The following is a 21,984-nucleotide window of genomic DNA, read 5'->3' on the forward strand; positions in this document are numbered from 1 at the left end:
CCTCCAGAAAGGAACACAGTCCTGCTGGCACCTTGATTTTGCTCAGTGAGTTCAGCCAAGAATGGCTGTTGAGGTGCTAGGGAGCAGTGACCCCAGGGGCCCTGAGTTCTAGTATGATTCTGCCATTAACTAGCTGGCTTTGGAGATAGCATGGTCCCATCCTGAGCCTCAGTTTCCTTACTCACTGTGTGCTGGGCACCATTATCTCACAAAACAAAGTAGGTGTTGATATTTCTCATCCCCGATGGCTTTAAAGAGGGAAATGAAATAATTAGATTTGTACTTCAGAAACATCACTTGGGCTGTGGTATTAAAAAATAGTTGGCTCTTTCAAGGCTTGGTTCACATTTTCCCTCTTCCACAAGTCCCCTCCCCACCCTGCCTAACCTCTTAGTTGGAGTCATTGTCTACCTGGCGCTCCCCATAAAACAGAGAACTACATATACTGTAAACACCTTGAAATTGGACATCACACGTTTCATCCACATGTGCTCCACCAGGCTAGGTCTATGCCAGGACTGATAAATGTGTGCAGAATTATCCTCTGCACTGAAAAACCATTTTCGTGGGACAGAGGAAGAAATAATTGAGCCACTCAATACTTGTTGGGGACTCAAGCCTTCTTTTGATAAGGGAGTTTATCTGCAAGCCTCAAGGGGTGTACAATTAAGCACTGCAGATGTATTTCCCCTAGCTCTGAAAGGTTCTGATCTGCCTTGAGTACTGATGTTGAAAAGGACTGTCTAGGAAACAGGCCCTGAGGCCAGCTTGGTTTATTGTCACTAGGCTTTAATCATATCCTACAACTTGGAACCTGAGAGGGTTCTTTTCACCTTGCACAATACGATGTGAGCTTTGCCGAGCTGCACTATTGATAAATGGGAAAGAGCAATAGTGACCTGCATTTTCTTTTGAGACTTTTGCCCATTAAATATATTCTTCCTTAGATCCAAGCAATTCAGTATTATGGAAATAAAAAGCTTTTGTTGAATACCTGTTCTACAGTTTGAAGAGCAGTTCTCCTGTTTTCATAATTTAGAATAACTTGAAGAAAAAAACCAAAATACCTATTATTATCTATGAAAAGACTGGAAAATTTTTGTGATTTCTATAGAGTCCATAACCAAGAACAGTAGACCTAAGATATCCAGAGACTTCTCAAATAATTTTTTTTTTTTTTGAGACAGGGTCTCACTTTGTCACCTAGGCTTGAGTGCAATAGCATGAACATGGCTCACCACAGCCTTGACCCCTTGGGCTCAAGTGATCCTCCTGCCTCAGCTTCCCAAGTAGCTGGGACCACAGCTACAGGTGCACACCACCACACCTGGCTAATTAAAAAATTTGTTTTGGTAGAGATGGGGGGTTGCCATGTTGCCCAGGCTGGTCTTGAACTCCTGGGTTCAAGCAGTCCTCCTGCCTTGGCCTCCCAAAGTGCTGGGATTACAGACCTGAGCCACCATGCCTGGTCCCAAATAAATTTAAAAAGAATTTCACTGGGGATTAGTTTAAATATTCTGGGATTAATTTTTCCTAATTTATTATTATTATTCTACCACACTGCCTCTGGTGGTGTGGTGGGGACAGAGTTCGATTGAAAAGAAACAGTTGGGTGAGGTGGCTCACGCCTGTAATCCCAGCACTTTGGGAGGCTGAGGCAGGCGGATCACGAGGTCAGGAGATTGAGACCATCCTGGCTAACATGGTAAAACCCCGTCTCTACTAAAAATACAAAAAATTAGCTGGGCATGGTGGTGGGCACCTGTAGTCCCAGCTACTTAGGAGGCTGAGGCAGGAGAATGGCGTGAACCCAAGAGGCGGAGCTTGCAGCGAGCCAAGATCACTCCACTGTACTCCAGCCTGGGCGACAGAGCAAGACTCTGTCTCAAAAAAAAAAAAAAAAAAAAAAAAAAAGAGAAAGAGAAAAGAAACATGAGAGAACTTTCTGTAGTGACAGTCATATTTTATAATTGGATGCAGGGGCTGGGCAGGGTGGCTCACGCCTGTAATCCCAGCACTTTGGGAGGCCAAGGAGGGCAGATCACCTGAGGTCAGGAGTTCAAGACTAGCTTGGCCAATATGGTGAAACCCTGTCTCTACAAAAAATACAAAAATTAGCCAGGCATGGTGGCGCACACCTATAATCCCAGCTACTGGGGAAGCTGAGGCAGGAGAATCGCTTGAACCTGGAAGGCGGAGGTTGCAGTGAGCTGAGATTGCACCACTGCACTACAGCTTGGGCGACAGAGCAAGACCCTGTCTCAAAAAAAAAACAAAAACAAAACTTGGATGCAAGATACATATGTGAATACATTTGTCAAGACAAAGACTAATTCCAGCAGCAAATTATGGTGATATTATATGTAAGCAAGTAGACAGTGATGGAGGTTACCCTGAAATGGAGCTCAGCCCCTGCCATGCTCACGTGTTCTGTAGCTTTCACTACTGGCCTCTTTATGGCCTCCATTGCAGAGGGCCAGGCTGAGAGGAAAAGATGTTCTGCTCTCTGAAGCTGCTGAACCTGGAAGACACAGGGGAGGCAAGGTAGAACTGTGGAAAATGAGAAAGGTACTAGGAAGCATATAAAAAATAGTAGCTAACATAAACCCCATTCTATATGTGGGTATTTTATTTCTTTTCTAGAAAAATGCTAAAAAATTAGCCTGGGGGAGCAGATCAGAGCCACAGTTCCCAATGTGTGGTGAGGAGGGACCCTACAGGCTCTGAGACTCATTCAGATGGTCATGAGGTCTAAATTATTTTAATAATAATAATAGGCCGGGTGCGGTAGCTCACTATTGTATCCCATCACTTTGGGAGGCCGAGGTAGGAGGATCACTTGAGGTCAGGAGTTCGAGACCAGCCTGGCCAACGTGATGACACCTCGTCTCTACTCAAAATATGAAAATTAGCCAGGCGTGGTGGCGGGCGCCTGTAGTCCCAGCTACTAGGGAGGCTGAGGCAGGAGAACAGCTTGAACCTGGGAGGCAGAGCTTGCAGTGAGCTGAGATGGCACCACTGCACTCCAGCCTGGGTGACAGAGTGAGACTCCATGTCAAAAAAAAAAAAAAAGGAAAATAATAATAATAATAATAACGGGTTATTTGTCTTTTCACTTATTTTCTCTTTCAAGTGTACAGTGGAGTTTCCAAACACTGAGTGACATGTGAGAGCTTAAAAAATTAAATGCAGAAGTTGGTTTAAAAATCCAGCCATCTTCTTTTAAGCCACATATTAAAGAAATTTGCAAAGATGTAAAACAATGACACTCTTCTCATTATTTTTTTGTTGTAGACAATATAGTTGTTTTTCAATAAAATGTTATGTTAATGTGTAATGAGTTTATTATTGTTATTTCTAAATGAGTTAAATATTTTAAAGTTTCTCTATTTTGGTCTGGGTGTGGTGGCTCACGCCTGTAATCCCAGCATGTTGGGAGGCCAAGGTGAGTGTATCACTTGAGGTCAGGAGTTCAAGACCAGCCTGGCCAACATGCGAAACCCTGTCTCTACTAAAAATACAAAAATCAGCCAGGTGTGGTGCCACACGCCTGTAATCCCAGCTACTTGGGAGGCTGAGGCAGAAGAATTGCTTGAGCCCAGGAGGTAGAGATTGCAGTGAGCTGAGATCGCACCATTGCACTCCAGCCTGGGTGAAAGAGCAAGACTCTATCTCAAAAAAATAAAAATAAATAAAAATAAAGTTTGTCCATCTCAATTTATAATATGCTAATTTTTATTTTATTTTATTTTATTTTATTTTTTTAAGAAACAGGGTCTTACTCTGTCACTCAGGCTAAAGTACAGTGGTGTGATCAGAGCTCAGTGCAGTCTCAAACCCCTGGGCTCAAATGATTCTCCTGCCTCAGCCTCCTGACTAGCTTGGGGTATAGGCACACACCATCGTGCCTGGCTAATTTTTACATTTTTTGTAGAGATGGGCTTTCACTATGTTGATAGGCTAGTCTTGAATTCCCGGGCTCAAGTGATCTTCCTGCTTCAGCCTCCCAAAGTACTGGGATTAGAGGTGTGAGCCACTGTGCCTGTCTAATATGATAAAATCTGATAGCTGTTAAATAAACACAGGATCTTTAGGAGTCCATAGTAATTTTTTTAATTAAAAGTGTTTTAAAAGTGAGGTAGAATTTACATACAGTAAAATGCACAAGTCTTTTTTTTTTGAGACAGAGTCTCACTCTGTCACCAGGCTGGAGTGCAATGGCGCGATCTTGGCTCACTGCAACCTCCGCCTCCCAGTTTCAAACCATTCTCCTGCCTCAGCCTCCCAAGTAGCTGGGACCACAGGCGCCCACCACAACACCCAGCTAATTTTTTGTATTTTTTAGTAGAGATGGCATTTCACCATGTTAGCCAAGATGGTCTCAATCTCCTGACCTCGTGATTCGCCCGCCTCCGCCTCCCAAAGTGCTGAGATTACAGGTGTGAGCCACCGCACCCAGTCAAATGCACAAGTCTTAAATGTACAATTCAACTAATTTTTACATATGTATACACCATGAAACCTTCACCCACTTCAACAGATAGACCATTTCCTTCACCCTGGAAGGACCCCTTGCACCTTACTGAATCAATACCTAGTCCACCAGAGGTAACCATTATTTTGATTTCTTTTTTTTTTTTTTTTTTTTTTTTTGAGACGGAGTCTCACTCTGCTGCCCAGGCTGGGGTGCAGTGGCCGGATCTCAGCTCACTGCAAGCTCCGCCTCCCGGGTTTACGTCATTCTCCTGCCTCAGCCTCCCGAGTAGCTAGGACTACAGGCGCCTGCCACCTCGCCCGGCTAGTTTTTTGTAATTTTTAGTAGAGACGGGGTTTCACCGTGTTAGCCAGGATGGTCTCGATCTCCTGACCTCATGATCCGCCCGTCTCGGCCTCCCAAAGTGCTGGGATTATAGGCTTGAGCCACCGCGCCCGGCCCATTATTTTGATTTCTACCACCATAGATAATTTTGCTTGATTTTGAATGTCATATAAATGGAATCATATACTTCTTACTTCATTTGGCTTTTTTTTTTTTAATCTCAGCATACTGTTTTTGAGATTCATCCATGCTGTTCTGCATATTACTATATTTTTTTACTTTTATTATTGCTGGTGGTATTCCATTGTAAGATTATATCCCAAATTGTTTTATGTTTTTCTTGATGGATATTTGGATTTTGTCAAGTTTTTGGCTATAGAAATTAAGTGGCTATGAACATTCTTGTACAAGACTTTTGGTGGACATATAAACTAATTTTTCTTGAGCATATTCCTGGATGTGGAATTGCTGGGTCCTAGAGTTTGGCTTTGTAAGAAACTGCTGGCCAGACGCGGTGGCTCACGCCTGTAATCCTAGCACTTTGGGAGGCCAAGGCAGGTGGATCACTTGAGCTCAGGAGTTTGAGACCAGCCTGGCAAACATGGTGAAACCCCGTCTCTACTAATAATACAAAAATTAGCTGGGCATGGTGGTACGCTCCTGTAATCTCAGCTACTCGAGAGGCTGAGGCACAAGAATCACTTGAACCCGGGAGGTGGAGGTTGCATTAAGCTGAGATTGCACCACTACACTGCAGCCTGGGTGACAGAGTGAAACCATGTCTCAAAAAACAAACAAACAAACAAAACAAAACAAAGGCCAGGCGCGGTGGCTCACGCCTGTAATCCCAGCACTTTAGGAAGCTGAGGCGGGCGGATCGCCTGAGGTCAGGAGTTTGAGACCAGCCTGACCAACATGGTGAAACCCCATCTCTACTAACAATGCAAAAATTAGCTGGGTGTGGTAGCACACACCTGTAATCCCAGCTACTCCAGAGGCTGAGGCAGGAGAGTTGCTTAAACCCGGGAGGCAGAGGTTGCAGTGAGCTGAGCTTGCGCCACTGCACTCCAGCCTGGGCAACAGAGTGAGACTCTGTCTTGGAAAAAAAAAGAAAAAGGAAAGATCGATAATACTAAGTGGTGATGAGCATGAGTAACAATTGGAAATCTCATACATTGCTGGTAGAAATACAAAATGGTAAAGCCATTTGGAAAAATAATAGGCAATCTCTTATAAACATACTCATCCATTTGACATAGCAATCCTATTTTTAGGTATTTATCCAAGAGAAATGAAAGCATATCCATACAAACACCCGAATGTGAATGCTCATAGTAGCCTAATTCAAAGTAGCCCCAAACTAGAAACAATCCAAATGTCTACCAACTGGTGCATGGACAAACAAACTATGGCACATCCACATAATGGAAAGCTACCCAGCAATGGAAAGGAACAAACAAGTGATCCATGCAACAACATGGATGAATGCACTGTGGTCAGTTGAAAAAAAAAAAAAAAAGAAAACACAAAGGAGTACATACCATATGATTCCACTTATATGACATTCTAGAAAAGGCAAAACTATAGGGACAGAAAACAGATCAATGGTTTTCAGGGACTATGGGTGAAGAGAGGAGACTTGACTATAAAGGAACATGAGGAAACTTTTCAGGGTGACAGAAATGTTCTGTATCTTGACATGGTGGTGATTGTATACACTTGCCAAAACTCACAGAATTATATACTTATAAAGGGTAAATTTTACTATATATAAATTATGCCTCAATAGACCTGACTTTTAAAAACAAACATTTCAAAAACTAAGACAAAACCCCTCCAAAAGTCATTACCTTGCAAACAAAAATAATTCCTTTTAAGCACGGCCTGACACAGAATGATGTGTTCAGTGAGAGAAACTGGAAGCAACAAGAAGAAAGGAATACCTCCTAGGTACATGAAGTCCCACTTATATTTTGAAGGCTGGAGAGACCTATGCCAAGACTATAGCTCTACGCATGAACATATTTATCTTCGAGTCTTTGTGCTTTCCTAGCACTTAGCAAACGATAAGCATTCATGAAATATTTGTTCGAATGAACTTTTGTTTTGGCTGCTGAGAGTCATGTGGCCTAATTGCTATAGTGGTTATGACAATTTGGCTAGTTCCATGTGAGTGATTTGAACTATGTCAAGAGTCCCCAAGACCACCCTCAGGTTCAGTAATTCACTAGGAGTCACAGGACTCTGTTAAACTTATGGTTATGGTTTATTATAATGAAAGGATACAGATTCGAATTAGCAAAGGGAAAAGGCATGTAAGGCAAAGCCCAGGAGAAACCAGGCATAAACTTTCAGCTGTCCTCTACTAGTCTCACAGACAGTGTTGAATGCTCTGAGTAATGATGTGTGACACGTGCAAATTGCTGCCAACCAAGGAAGCTCACCTGAGTCGCGGTGTTCAGGATTTTAACCGAGGCAGTCATACAGGTATGCAGCCCCTGTGTCAATGACCTTAGCTATCAGTCTCCAACTGCACAGGTCAAACTGATACTGTGTGGACCAGGATTTCAGACATACAAAAACAGGCACTCACCATAAATCACATTGTTAGCATAATCTACCTGGACAAACAGATGCAGTGTGGCCCAAGGCCTCAGGCATACAAAGACGCTCTTATCAGGCAGGATATTCCAAGCTTCAGAAGTTATCTCCCAGAAGCTGGTCAAGGGCCAGTCCATTATTTGGAATATGCAGGGCTTGAGTAACCCAAGCCTGCTGATTTAATGCTTTATTGCACAGACTGTATCAAGATTTTTAAACCAGGCTTTGTGAATAGCTATATATTCATGTGCATGTGATATATTCCTGTGCATGTGAGGGCATATAATTCTCTCAAAATTCATATCTCATAATTTCTGTTTGTATATTTTTTCTAGGTAAAAGATGTTTCACAGCTTTTGACAGATTATCAAATATCCCACAACTCAGAAAGATTAAGAATCTGGAGGGATGTCAGCAAGAGAGTAGAATAGGAAGCTACAGACCTTGGTACCCTAAAGAAACACTGGGCTGGGCATGGCAGTTCACACCTGTAATCCCAGGACTTTGAGAGGCTGACATGGGAGGATTGCTTGAGCCCAGAAGTTCAAGACTGGCCTGGACAACACAGTGAGACTCATCTCTACAAAAAAATTTAAAAATGAAAAATAAACTAGCCAGGCATGGTGGTGAATACCTGTAGTCCTAGCTATTTGTGAGGCTGAGGGAGGAGAATCGCTTGAGCCCAGGAGTTCGAGGATGCAGTGAGCTATGATTGTGCCATTGCACTCCAGCCTGGGTGACAGAGTGAGACCCTGTCACTAAAAAATAGACAATTACTTAACAATAACATGCAGTTTAAAAAGCCTTTATGAGAGCTCCAAAAACCAAGTAAGAAGTCACTGAGGCCGGGCACAGTCACTCACACCTGTAATCCTAGCACTTCAGGAGGCTGAGGTGGCTGGATCACCTGAGGTCAGGAGTTCAAGACCAGTCTGGCCAACATGGCGAAACCCCATCTCTACTAAAAATACAAAAATTAGCTGGGCGTGGTGGCGCATGCCTGTAATCCCAGCTACTCGGGAAGCTGAGGAAGAAGAATCGCTTGAACCCAGGAGGTGGAGATTGCAGTGAGCCAAGATCGCGCCACTGCACTCCAGCCTATGTGACGGGAGCGAGACTCCATCTCAAAAAAAAAGAAAAAAAAAAAAAAAGTCACAGTACCCCATGCAAGTGCAAAGCCAAAAACAGCTGCACGGAAACAGGTAAGAAGCCATTGCCTTCACTCATGATAGTCCTTTCTTCACAAGCCAGCACAGCTCAGTGTAATCATAAAAAAATGCCCAACTCATGGCTTCTCCCATGGGAGGGAATGAAAAGAATGGAATATATATCTAATGTTCCAGTTTTTTTGGGATACTTCCCAAGGGACTGGTTTCTGTTTTGTGTGACTCCGAATGCTGACAGAGAACCAGCATACTTTGGATACATGGGGGCCCTCGAGACAGCTCCGCAGCTTGTTGCAGCACCGGAAAACCTGCAGTACTGCAAACCCAATGGAAGCAGCAAGAAATTACGAGCTCCTGATAAAAACCAGCAAACTCTTCTAATTGGGAAATCACATGCACAAGCCCAGAGAGACGCATCCCCAGAGAAGGTCTGAGAGGCCCACAGAATCTCTAGCTGGACTGATTGATGAAGTTCTTCTGCTGTATGAAGTCAGTCTGTAAAGACTGGGAGAAGTTGCTGTTTTTGCAAATGCTCAAATTCCAACAAGAATTAATAAGGCATATGAAGAAACAGGGAAACATGGCCCAATCAAAGGATCAAAGTAAATCACCAGAAACTGATCCTAAAGAAATAGAAGCCAGCTGTGTGTGGTGGCGCACACCTATAGTCCCAGCTACTTGAGAGGCTGAGGTGGGAGGATCCCTTGAGCCTGGGAGGCACAGGTTGCAGTGAGCCAAGATCATGCCACTGCACTCCAGCTTGGGCAACAGAGTGAGACCCTGTCTCAAAAAAAAAAAAAAAAAAAAAAAAGAGATATAATAAATAAAGAAAATAATTCACTAGAAAAGTTCAGCAGCAGACTTGATCAAGCAGAAGCAAGAATCAGCAAAGTTAAACACAGGTCATTTGAAACGATCAAGTGAGAGGAGCAAAAGAGGAAAAGAATAAAGGAAAATGAAGAAAGCCTAAGAAACTTATGGAACACCATCAAGTAGGCCAATATATGCGTTATGGAAGTTCCAGAAGGAAAAGGGAGAGAAAAGAGCACAAAGAGCTTATCTGAAGAAATAATGGCCTAAAACTTCCCAAATCTGAGAAAGAAAATGGACATCCAAATTCAAGAAGCTCAGCCAGGTGCAGTGGCTCATACCTGTAATCCCAGCACATTGGGAGGCCAAGGCAGGCAAGCAGATCGCTTGAGCCTAGCAGTTTGAGACCAGCCTGGGCAACCCCATCTCTACAAAAAATACAAAAATTAGCCAAGTGTAGTGGTTCACACCTATAGTCCCAGCTACTTGGGAGGCTGAGGTGGGAGGATCCCTCAAGCCCAGGAGGTTGAGGCGGCAGTGAGCTGTGATCAACATCACTGCACTTCAGCCCGGGCAACAGAGCAAGATCCTGTCCCAAAAAAAAAAAAAAAAAAAAAAAAATTGAAGAAGCCCAGAATATTCTAATCAGAATGAACCCAAATGGACCCACAAGAGATGTGTTATAATAAAACTGTCAAAAGTCAAAGACCAAAAGAAAATCTTGAAAGCAGCAAGAGAAAGGCAACTCATCACATACAAGAGAGCTCCCATAATATTATCAGTGGATTTCTTAGCAGAAACCTTACAGACCAGAAGGGAGTGGATGAATTGGATGACACTTTCCAAGTGCTGAAAGAAAAAACCCAAAAGGGTGGGCATGGTGGCTCGTACCTATAATCCAAGCACTTTGGGAGACTGAGGTGAGAGGATCATTTGAACCCAGAAGTTCAGGACTAGCTTGGGCAACATATAGGGAGACCCATCTCTATACATTTTTTTTTTAAATAAAAATCAGCTGGGCATGTTGGCATGTGCCTGTAGTCCTGATTACTTACGTGACTGAGGCAGGATTGCTTGAGCCTGAGAGGTTGCAGTTGCAATAAGTCATGATTGTGCCACTGCACTCCAATCTGGGTGACAGAGTAAGACCCTGTCTCAAAAAAAGAATAAAAAAGAAAAACTAGTAACCAAGAACACTATATCTAGCAAAACTATTTTTCAAAAATGAAAGGAACTAAAGACCTTCCCAAATAAACAAAAGCTTAGAGAGTACTCACCACTAGACCTGCCTTATAAGAAATGCTAAAGGAATTCCTTCAAGTTGAAACTAAAGGATACTAGATAGCAACACAAAAACATATAAAAATATAAAGCTGTCTAGTAAATATATAGACAAATACAAAATCCTATAATACTGCAATGGTGGCATATAAATAACATTTAATTCTGGTACAGAATTAAAAAGGTAAAATCATAAAATCATAAGAATTAAAAAGGTAAAATCATAAAATCATAAGAATTTAAATCATAACTTTAAAACTATATTAATGATACAAATATAAAAAGATATAATTTATGAAAAAGGGATGTAAATGAGTAGAGTTTCATATGCAATTGAAGTTAAGTTGTTGTCAGTTTAAAATAGATTGTTATAAGATGTCTTATGTAAAACCCATGGTAACCACAGAGGAAATACCTATACAAGATTAAAAAAAAAAAAAAACTGGCCGGGTGCGGTGGCTCAAGCCTGTAATCCCAGCACTTTGGGAGGCCGAGACGGGCAGATCACGAGGTCAGGAGATCAAGATCATCCTGGCTAACACGGTGAAACCCCGTCTCTACTAAAAAATACAAAAACCTAGCCGGGCGTGGTGGCAGGCATCTGTAGTCCCGGCTACTCGGGAGGCGGAGGCAGGAGAATGGCGTAAACCTGGGAGGCGGATCTTGCAGTGAGCTGAGATCTGGCCACTGCACTCCAGCCGGGGCCACAGAGTGAGACTCCGTCTCAAAAAAAAAAAAAAAACTGAGAAAGGAATCTAAGCATGTCACTATAAAAAATTAATGAAACACAAAGGAAGACACCAAGAGAAGAAAAAGGGGACAAATTAACTATAAGACATTAAAAAAGAGAAAGAAATGGCAATAGGCAGTCCTCTATCAGTAACTGCTTTAAATGTATATAGATTAAACTCTCAAATCAACAGACATAGAGTGACTGAATGGATTTTAAAAACAAGATCCAACTATATGCTGTCTACTGGCTCACTTTAGACATAAGGACGCACAAAGGCTGAAAATGAAAGGATGGAAAAATATATTCCATACATATAGTAACCAAAAGAGAGCAAAGGGGCCACACTTATATCCAACAAAATAGACTTTAATTCAAAAACTGTCACAAGAGACAAAGAAGAACATCACATAATGACAAAGGCATTAATTCACCAAGAAGACGTAACAATTATAAATATATATGTGCCTAACATAAGCACATCCAAATATAGCAAACATTAACGGAATTGAAGGAGAAATAGTAACACAAAAATAGTAGATTTCAATAACCCATATTCAACAATGGGTAGAACAACCAGACATAAGATCAATAAGGAAATGAAAGATTTGAACAACACTTATACCAATTGGACCTATACAGAACAGTCCGCCCAATAACAGTGATAATGGTGAATACCCATTTTTCTCAAGCATACAGGAAACATTCTCCAAGACAGATCACTTACTAAGCCACAAAACAAGCCTTAACAAGTTTCAGAAGACTATAGTCATACCACGTATCTTTTCTGACGACAATGAAATAAAACTAGAAATCAATAGCAAAAGGAAAACTGAAAAATTCCTAAGTATGTGGAAATTAAACAACACATTGGAATAACCAATGGATCAAGGAAGCATTCACCAGGGAAATTAGAAAATACCTTGAGACAAATGAAAATAAAAAAGATCAAGAATCTGGCCAATGATTCCAAGGATGACCAAGTTTAGTGAAAAGAATGAGATTTGTAATAAGTTGACCTGAGTTTGAATCGCCAACTTTACCACTTACCGGTTGTGTGTCCTTAGACAAATATTGCAAGCTCTCAGCAATTGTTTCCTAGCCGGTTTAAAAATGGGCATAATCATAATTTCCTCATAAGATTGTTGTAGGATCAAATGAAATAACACATTAAATGGGACCTTATAAATTGGAAGGCTTGAATTGTCACTATTCTTTGCCCTCTCTGCTGCATTTCAGCTCTTACTTTCACCCTAATTGTGATTATTGCTCAGGTTCTCTATGTCATATGTTGCAGCTGGAAAATAGAATTTCTTTTTTCTTTTCTTTTTCTTTGAGACAGAGTTTCACTCTTGTTCCCCAGGCTGGAGTGCAATAGCACGATCTCAGCTCACCACAACCTCCGCCTCCCAGGCTCAAGCGATTCTCCTGCCTCAGCCTCCCAAATAGCTGGGATTACAGGCATGCACCACCATGTCCGGCTAATTTTGTATTTTTAGTGGAGACGGGGTTTCTCCAAGTTGGTAGGCTAGTCTGGAACTTCTGACCTCAGGTGATCCCCCCGCCTCGGCCTCCCAAAGTGATGGGATTACAGGCCTGAGCCACTGTGCCTGGCCCAGAAAACAGAATTTCTTACCCAGAAGGACTGTTCTCTTCTTACAGTTGTTAATGCTCATGTTACAAAGAGCAGAACTTAGAACATTAAACCAAGATTGTAAAACTTGATTGAGTTCTGGATTTGCTATACATAATGTGTAGTCTGCACTGGTCCATAAACTTTTTTTTCTTTTTTTTTGAGATGGAGTCTTTCTCTGTTGCCCAGGCTGGAGTGCAATGGTGCCAGCTTGGCTCACCGCAACCTCCGCCTCCTGGGTTCACATGATTCTCCTGCCTCAGCTCTCAAGTAGCTGGGATTACAGGTGCATGCCACCATGTCCAGCTAATTTTTGTATTTTTAGTAGAGACAGGGTTTCACCATGTTGGTGAGGCTGGTCTTGAACTCCTGACCTCGTGATCTGCCTGCCTTGGCCTCCCAAAATGCTGGGATTACAGTCGTGAGCCACCGTGCCCGGCCTGGTCCATAAACTTGTAAGTATTTTCTCATTTGTGAAAAAGCAAAAGCAGGCTAGGCATGGTGGCTAACACGTGCAATCCTAGCACTTTGGGAGGCCGAGGCAGGCGGATTGCCTGAGGTCAGGAGTTCAAGACCAGCCTGGCCAACATGGTGAAACTCCATCTCTACTAAAAATACAAAAACTAGCTAGGTGTGTTGGTGCATGCTTGTAATCCCAGCTACTTGTGGGGACTGAGGCAGGAGAATCGCGTGAACCCAGGAGGGGAAGGTTGCAGTGAGCCAAGATCGCGCCACTGCCCTCCAGCCTGGGCAATAGAGCGAGACTCCATCGCAAAAAAAAAAAAAAAAAAAAAAGCAATCTGTGCGTTGCCTGTCTCTGAGGGTGGTTATGCTGATCATCTGAAAACATGTATGGGAAAGCATGCTTAAAATGTGATTATTATTATTGGCCCATCTGACATGTGGTAGCAAAATAAAGATTTAAAAAATATGTCATAAATATACCTCAGCCTACAAAGATGAACCTTAAGTGGACATCTTCAAACAGAATATGTAGGGGCCAAGGGAAACTTCCCCTTTCCCCTCTGAATGTTTACTGAAAATCAACTAACTAAAGGCAGATTAATAGCAGAAAAGGCAAACAAATCTGTTAGCATGCATCGGGAGAAACACAGAGTGATCACCACACCACGGGAAAGGGAGATGAGGAAGTGTGGATGATGTTGGGGGGATAGTAAATGATTTTTAAGGGACTTCAATGGACTTGAAGAACATATAATGACCTGGAACAAAGTCCGTTGGGCCCACAGAGCAGACAATGGTTTGTGACAAAAGTCTGTCCAGCTGTGTTGATAGACTTCAGTCTTTCTTCCTGCAATACAAGTTCAGTTAATGAAAACTCAAGGAAGGGACCAGAGGTAATTATTTTTTTCTTTGGTGGGTCCAGACTTTAGGTAGATAAGGAAACTTTATCCTGTGCTTAGTGAGACAGAAAATTAGGAGACAGTAGTTGGGGGCAGTAGGCAGGGGAGGTAGAAAAAGAGGGGAAGATCAGAGAAACCTTGAGAAACGACTTTTTCAGTTCAACAAGTCAAAGCACTGTATTTTAGGGCATCAGTTTCCGAGCACTGGCAGAAAAAAGTTGGTTTATTTAATGAAGACCAATGTCACTAAGAACTTTAAAGACACAGTGACAATGTTACCTAGAATGTTTCATAAAAGTTCTTACAATCCTTTTAAACTTCCCAAGTGAAAATCTTTCTCATTTTTCTGTGACTATTCTGAAACTACTCTCTCTAAGACTCCAGGATCACACTTAACCCTCTCTGAGCAGATGACCCCTCTATAAAAGGGGAGATAATATCCTTATACTCTCTCTCTTTCATCTGTCCTATAACACCTATACCATATCAATACATCCTTAGCACCTTCAATCCTGCCTGTGTCAGAAAATAAAGGCCCTCTAATTGTATACAAGGCAGGTCTTCCTGATCAAAGTCCCTCTTGCTTCCTCTAGGACTTTATGCTCTCAGTTACTCCCCACACTATCCTATATGCAGACACTCCTTTGAGACAAGGTTTTTCTCAGTATACAAATATGGGCAAGTCTCTCCAAACCTAATCAGCCTTGCATTTTTTTTTTTTTTTTAACTTTACTTGGTTAGGGAGGATACAATAATTAAAATATGCTTAGAAAAAAGTGGTGATACACAGTTTAAATTGGAAAGAGGGAGAGCTAGAAGTGAGTTGGTTGGTTTGGATGCCTCTGTAGTAATCAAGGTAAGAAGGAACTAGGATCTGAGTTGGAATGGTGCCAAGAGAATGAAAGGAGAGAATATTGAAAAAAAAAAAATTGTGTAATTAATACTGACACGTCCTGGAAACTAAATGAATGTGGGATAGAAGGAAAAAGAAGAACAAAATAGAATGTTTTTCAAGCAGAGATTTCTATAGCCACACGTAATAAAGAATATAGACTTTACAAAATTAGTTCAGGGAAGTCACTACAGAAACAAATGACAACAACAACAAGCCCTAGGGCAGAAAAACATGATTTTCAGATTATTATATGATTTCCACATTATATTACTTTAATTTTGTTTCTTTATTTTTTTTGAGACAGAGTCTCACTCTGTTGCCCAGGCTGGAGTGCAGTGGCGCGATCTCAGCTCACTGCTAGCTCCACCTCCCAGGTTCACGCCATTCTCCTGCCTCAGCCTCCCGAGTAGCTGGGACTACAGGCACCTGCCACCACGCCCGGCTAATTTTTTGTATTTTTAGTAGAGACAGGTTTCACTGTGTTAGCCAGGATGGTCTCGATCTCCTGACCTCGTGATCCGCCCGCCTTGGCCTCCCAAAGTGCTGGGACTACAGGCGTGAGCCACCATGCCCGGCCAAATTTTCTAATTTTCAACAAAATTATAAGACATAGGGAAAAAAAAAAAAACCAAGAAAGTATGACCATAAACAGAAAAAAAAGCAGTCAAGAGAAATAATCTCTGATGTTGGACTTAGTAGACAAAGACTTTAAATCAGTTCATATATATATTCAAAGAACTATAGAAAACCATGGGCTAAAAACCTAAAGGAAAACATGAGAATGCTATCTTGCCAAATGTAGAATATCAATAAAGAGAAAGAAATTATTTAAAAAAGAACTAAATAAAAGAAATTATTTAAAAAATAACTACATAAAAAATATAAATTCTGGAGTTAAAAAGTATAGTAACTGAAATGAAAAAATCATTTCATTTCAGAGGGGATCAACAGCAGATTTGAACTAACAGAAGAAGCAATCAGTGAATGTGAAAATAGATCATTTGAGGTTATAGAGTTGAGGAGGAAGAGGTGGAGGACACGATCAACTGTATCCATATATATGCATAATGAAAGTTCCAGAAGGAGAGAAGTCAGATAAATAAGAAAGAATATCCAAAGAAATAATGGCCAGAAACTTCCCAAATATAGAGAAAAGCATTAATTTACACATCCAGGAAGCTCAGTAAACTTCAAATAGAATAAAATCGGAGACCAATATGTAGATACATCATAATCAAATGATTGATGGTTAAAGACAAAGAGAAAATTTAGAAACCAACAAGCGAGAAGCAATTAATCACATACAAAGAATCCTCCATAAGATTAATTCATTTCTCCTTGGAAACCATTTAGGTCAGAAGGCAGTGGGATAGCATATTCGAGGTCCTGAAAAAAAGAAGTACTGTCAATCTAGAATTCTGTATCTTGAAAAACTATCCTTCAAAAACAAAGGAGAAATTAAGACATTCCCAGATAGACAAAACTTGAGAGAATTGGTCACTAGCCGACCTGCTCTACAAGAAATACTACAGGGAGTCCTTCAGGCTGAAATGAAAGGAAACTAGACAGTAACTCAAATCCACATGAAGAAATAAAGAACACTTTGGTAAAGGTAAATATAAAAGATAACATAAATGTATTTTTTGTTTGTAACTTTTTTATTCTATCTAATTTAAAAGACAATGGCATAAAGCAATAACAATAAAGTGGTGTTAATGAACTTATAATGTATAAAGAGGTTTATGCATGTTAAAAAATAGCATATACGGGCTGGGCGTGGTGGCTCCCAATGTACCAGTACGTTGGGAGGCCAAAGTGGGAGGATTGCTTGAATTCAGGAGTTTGAGACCAGCCTGGGCAACATGGTGACACCCTGTCTCTATTAAAAATAACAAAAATTAGCTGAGTGTGGTGGCACATGCCTGAAATCCCAGTTACTCAGGTGGCTGAAGCATGAGAATGACTTGAATTTGGGAGATGGAGGTTGCAGTGACCTGAGATCATGCTACTGCACTCTAACCTGGGCCACAGAATGAGACCTTATCTCAAAAAACAAACAAACAAACAAACAAACAAACAAAAAAACAAGGCCGGGCACGGTGGCTCAAGCCTGTAATCCCAGCACTTTGGGGGACCGAGACGGGTGGATCACGAGGTCAGGAGATCGAGACCATCCTGGCTAACATGGTGAAACCCCGTCTCTACTAAAAAATACAAAAAACTAGCCGGACGAGGTGGCGGGCGCCTGTAGTCCCAGCTACTCGGGAGGCTGAGGCAGGAGAATGGCGTAAACCCGGGAGGCAGAGCTTGCAGTGAGCTGAGATCCGGCCACTGCACTCCAGCCTGGGCGACAGAGCGAGACTCCGTCTCAAAAACAAACAAACAAAAAAAGATACAGGAAGGGACAAGGAATGGCGCTACATAGAAACAAAGTTTTTCTATAATAAATTCATTTTGTAAAATAAATTCATTCAATAAATTGTATTAATCTGAACTAGATTACTACAAATTAAGATGTTAATTGCAATCACTAGGAAACAACTAAGAAAATAACTTTAGGCCAGGTACAGTGGCTCATGCCTGTAATTTCAGTATTTTGGGAGGCTGAAGCAGGAGGATCGCTTGAGGCTAGGAGTTTTTTTGTTTTTGTTTTGTTTTGTTTTTGAGACAGAGTCTTGCTCTGTCACCCAGGCTGGAATGCAGTGGTGTGATCTCGGCTCGCTGCAACATCTGCCTCCTGGATTCAAATGATTCTCCTGTCTCAGCCTCCTGAGTAGCTGGGATTACAAGCGAGCACCACTGTGCCCAGCTAATGAGGCCAGGAGTTTAAGACCAGCCTGGGCAACATGGCAAGATCCATCTCTACAAAAATTTTTAAAAATAAAGTTAACTGGTTGGACATGGTGTCTCACACCTATAATCCTAGCATTTTGGGAGGCCGAGACAGGTGAATGGCTTTACCCCAGGGGTTTGAGATGAGCCTGGGCAACAAGGTGAAAACCTATCTCTACAAAACACACACACACACACACAAGTTGGGCATGGTGGCTCATGCCTGTAGTCCCAGCTATTCAGGAGACTTAGTTGGGAGGATCACTTGAGCCCAAAAGTTCAGGACCGTAGTGAGCTATGATTGAGCCACTGCACTCCAGTCTGGGTGATAGAGTAAGACCTTGTCTCCAAAAAATAAAACAAATTGCCTGGCGCAGTGGCTCATGCCTGTAATGCCAGCACTTTAGTAGCCCAAGGCAGGCGGATCAGAAGGTCAGGAGTTTGAGAGCAGCCTGACCAACATGGTGAAACCCCGCTGTTACTAAAAATAAAAAATTAGCTGGGTGTGGTGGGACGCACCTGTAATCCCAGCTACTTAGGAGGCTGAGGCAGGAGAACTGCTTGAATCCAGGAGGGAGAGGTTGCAGTGAGCCAAGATGGTACCACCGCACTCTAGCCTGGGCGACAGAACAAGACTCCGTCACACAAAAAATAAATAAATAAATAAATAAATAAGATAAAAAATAAAAATAAAGTAAATTTTCAGTTGGGCATGGTGGCTCATGCCTGTAATCCCACCACTTTGGGAGGCCAAGGCAGGTGAATCACTTGAGGTCAGGAGTTCGAGACCAGCCTGGCCAACATGGTAAAACCCTGTCTCTACTAAAAATACAAAAACTAGCCAGGCATGGCAGTGCGCACCTGTAGTCCCAGCTACTCGGGAGGCCGAGGCACCAGAATCGCTTGAACCTGGGAGGCAAAAGCTGCAATGAGCTGAAATCATACCACTGCACTCTAGCCTGGGCGAAAGAATGAGACTACGTCTCAAAAATAAAAAATATAAATAAATAAATAAAATAAATCTGAAAAGAAAATATCTTTAGAATATACAGGAAAATAAATGACAAGAAGTTAAAATGGCACATTGGAAAATATCTACAAAAAAAAGCAGTAAGGGAATAAGAAATAAAAACACATAAGATGCCGGGCGCGGTGGCTCACGCCTGTAATCCCAGCTCTCAGGGAGGCAGAGGTGGGAGGATAGCTTGAGCCCAGGAGTTCGAGACCTGCCTGGGTAATATAGCGAGACCCCGTTCTCCACAAAAAGGAAAAAAAAGAAAAAAAAAAAAAAACACATAAGACATACAGAAAACAAATAGCAAAATGACAGACATAAATCTAACCATGTTAGTAATTACATTAAATGTAAACATAAATGGATTAAGCACTTCAATTAAAAGGCAGATATTAGAAAAATTGATAAAAACAACATGATCCAACTATATTTATATATATATAAATAAACTATATATCTATAAGATATATAGTTTATTTCATTTATTTTAATCTTTAGAGATGATTTAATCTTGCTCTGTTGCCCAGCTTGGGTACAGTGGTGTAATCACAACTCACTGCAACTTTGAACTCTTGGGCTTAAGCAATCCTACCTCAGCCTCCCAAGTAGTTGGGACTAAAGGCACATGCCACCACACCCAGCTAATTTTAAGAAGTTTTTTTAGAGATGGGATCTGTATTGCCCAGGCTGGTCTTGAACTCTTGGGCTCAAGGGATCTTTATCTCTCTCCCCCCAACCCCGCCTTTAAAAAAAAATAAAAAAATAAAAAAAAAGAGACAGGATCTCACTCTGTCATACAGGCTGGAGTGCAATATCACAATCATAGTTCACTGTAGCCTCAAAATCCTGGGTTGAAGTGATCCTTCCAACTCAGCCTCCTGAGTAGCTGGGACTACAGGTGCGGGCTACCAAACTCAGCTAATTTTTAAGTGTTTTTTTTTCTTTAGAGACAGGGTCTCATTTTGTTGGCCACGCTGGTCTTGAACTTCTGGCCTCAAGAGATCCTCCCACTTCAGCCTCCCCAAATTCTGTGATTACAGGAGTGAGTCACCACTCCTGGCCCATCTGGCGTTTTTATTATTGCCAAAGAAAAGAGCTGGAGTAGCTATACTCGTATCCGACAAAAATAGACTTTAAGATAAAATGCGTTACTAGACACACACAAAAAAGGACATTTAATAATGATTTTAAAAGTCAGTCCATCAAGAAGATACAGGCTGGGCACAGTGGCTCATGCCTATAATCCCAGCACTTTAGGAGGCTGAGGCAGGTGGATCACTTGAGGTCAGGAGTTTGAGACCAACCTGGCCAACATGGTGAAATCCTGTCTCTACTAAAAATACAAAACTTAGCTGGACATGGTATGGGGTGCTTGTAATCCCAGCTATTCAGGAGGCTATGGCAGGAGAATCTGGGAGTTGAACCTGGGAGTTGGAGGTTGCAGTGAGCCAAGATCACACCACTGCACTCCAGCCTGGGCAACAGAACAACAATAACAAAAAAGAAGATACAACAATTATAAACAAATATCCACCTAACAACAAGAGCCTCAAAATACATGAAGCAAAAAATAAATAAGGGGATAAATAAATAATTCAACAGTACTAATTAGAGAAATAATACTTCCCTCTCAAAAATAGGTAGAACGACTAGACGAAATACCAACAAGGAAATAGAAGACTTGAACAACATTACAAACCAACTAGATCTAAGGAACATCAATAGAACTTTCCACCCAAAACCAGTAGAATATACATTCTTCTCAAGTGCACATGGAAAAGTCTCCAGAATAGACCATATGTTAGGCTATAAAACACGTGTCAATAAATTTAACAGGATTGAAATCATACAATGTATATTGTCTCACCACAAGCAATATCACAATAAATCAACAACTGAAGGAAATTTGGGAAATTTACAAATATGTGGAAACCACACAACACACTCCAAAATACCTATTAGGTCAAAGAAGAAATCACAAGAGATACTAGAAAATACTTTGAAGTGAATGAAAACAAAAACACAATGTAGCAAAATTAGGGCTGGGTACAGTGGCTCAGACCTGTAATCCCAGCACTTTGGGAGGCCGAAGCAGGTAGATCACCTGAGGTCATGAGCTCGAGATCAGCCTGTCCAACATGGTTAAACCCCATTTCTACTAAAAATACAAAAATTAGCTGGGTGTGATGGCATGCACCTGTAATCCCGGCTACTCGGGAGGCTGAGGCATGAGAATTGCTCGAACCTGGGAGGTGGAGGTTGCAGTTAGCTGAGATCACGCCACTGCACTCCAGCCTGGGTGACAGGGCAAGACTCCATCTCAAAAAAACAAAAACAAAACAAAACAAAAAACCCCACCAAAAACAATGTAGTAAAATTTATGAGATGCAGCTAAAGCACACCTAAGTGGGAAATTTATAGCTGTAAATGCTACATTAAATAAAGACCTCAAATAAATTACTTAATCTTACATTTTCAGAAACTCAAAAAAGAAGAGAAAACGAAATGCTAAGCAAGTAGAAGGAAGGGAATAATACAGATTAGAGTAGAAACAAACAAAATTGAGAATAGAAAAACAATAGAGAAAATCAATAAAACCAAAAGTTGTATCCTGGAAAAAAAAAACCCAACAAAATTGACAAATCTTTAGCAAGGCAGACTAAGAAAAAAATTAGACTGAAGTTACTAAAATTAGGATTGAAAGAGGTACATTATTACCAACCTTACAGAAATAAAAGGAATTATAAGAGAATTTTATAAATAATTGTCTGCCAGCCAGGGGCAGTGGCTCATGCCTGTAATCCCAGCACTTTGGGGGGCCAAGGTGGGCGGATCACT

General features: G+C 41.4%; 1 pseudogene; it reads right to left on the minus strand.

Moving 5' to 3' along the window:
- Positions 1–21,984, minus strand: part of LOC105487249 (calponin-2 pseudogene) — a 38,619-nt pseudogene that overhangs the window by 7,084 nt on the left and 9,551 nt on the right.

The sequence above is a fragment of the Macaca nemestrina genome, chromosome 15, assembly GCF_043159975.1.
Source record: "Macaca nemestrina isolate mMacNem1 chromosome 15, mMacNem.hap1, whole genome shotgun sequence".
Lineage (NCBI taxonomy): Eukaryota > Metazoa > Chordata > Mammalia > Primates > Cercopithecidae > Macaca > Macaca nemestrina.